Source organism: Bison bison, unplaced genomic scaffold, assembly GCF_000754665.1.
Source record: "Bison bison bison isolate TAMUID 2011002044 unplaced genomic scaffold, Bison_UMD1.0 scf7180017864235, whole genome shotgun sequence".
Taxonomy (NCBI): Eukaryota; Metazoa; Chordata; class Mammalia; order Artiodactyla; family Bovidae; genus Bison; species Bison bison.
This window is the reverse complement of record NW_011494807.1, coordinates 8,136,522-8,137,754: the sequence shown is the minus strand read 5'-3', so window position 1 is coordinate 8,137,754 and position 1,233 is coordinate 8,136,522.

The window sequence follows — 1,233 nt, the reverse complement described above, 5'->3', positions numbered from 1 at the left end:
TGTCTGGGGAGGCCTTACAAATAGCTGTGAAAAGAAGAGAAGCGAAAAGCAAAGGAGAAAAGGAAAGATATAAACATCTGAATGCAGAGTTCCAAAGAATAGCAAGAAGAGATAAGAAAGCCTTCTTCAGCGATCAATGCAAAGAAATAGAGGAAAACAACAGAATGGGAAAGACTAGAGAGCTCTTCAAGAAAATCAGAGATACCAAGGGAATATTCATGCAAAGATGAGCTTGATAAAGGACAGAAATGGTATGGACCTAACAGAAGCAGAAGATATTAAGAAGAGATGGCAAGAATACACAGAAGAACTATACAAAAAAGATCTTCATGACCCACATAATCACGATGGTGTGATCACTGACCTAGAGCCAGACATCCTGGAATGTGAAGTCAAGTGGGCCTTAGAAAGCATCACTATGAACAAAGCTAGTGGAGGTGATGGGATTTCAGTTGAGCTATTCCAAATCCTGAAAGATGATGCTGTGAAAGTGCTGCACTCAACATGCCAGCAAATTTGGAAAACTCAGCAGTGGCCACAGGACTGGAAAAGGTCAGTTTTCATTCCAATCCCAAAGAAAGGCAATGCCAAAGAATGCTGAAACTACTGCACAATTGCACTCATCTCACACGCTAGTAAAATAACACTCAAAATTCTCCAAGCCAGGCTTCAGCAATACGTGAACCGTGAACTTCCAGATGTTCAAGCTGGTTTTAGAAAAGGCAGAGGACTCAGAGATCAAATTGCCAACATCCACTGGATCATGGAAAGAGCAAGAGAGTTCCAGAAAAACATCTATTTCTGCTTTATTAACTATGCCAAAGCCTTTGACTGTGTGGATCACAATCAACTGTGGAAAATTCTTCAAGAATGGAAATACCAGACCACCTGATCTGCCTCTTGAGAAATTTGTATGCAGGTCAGGAAGCAACAGTTAGAACTGGACATGGAACAACAGACTGGTTCCAAATACGAAAAGGAATTCGTCAAGGCTGTATATTGTCACCCTGCTTATTTAACTTATATGCAGAGTACATCATGAGAAATGCTGGACTGGAAGAAACACAAGCTGGGATCAAGATTGCCAGGAGAAATACCAATAACCTCAGATATGCAGATGACACCACCCTTATGGCAGAAAGTGAAGAGGAACTCAAAAGCCTCTTGATTAAAGTGAAAGAGGAGAGTGAAAAAGTTGGCTTAAAGCTCAACATTCAGAAAACGAAGATCATG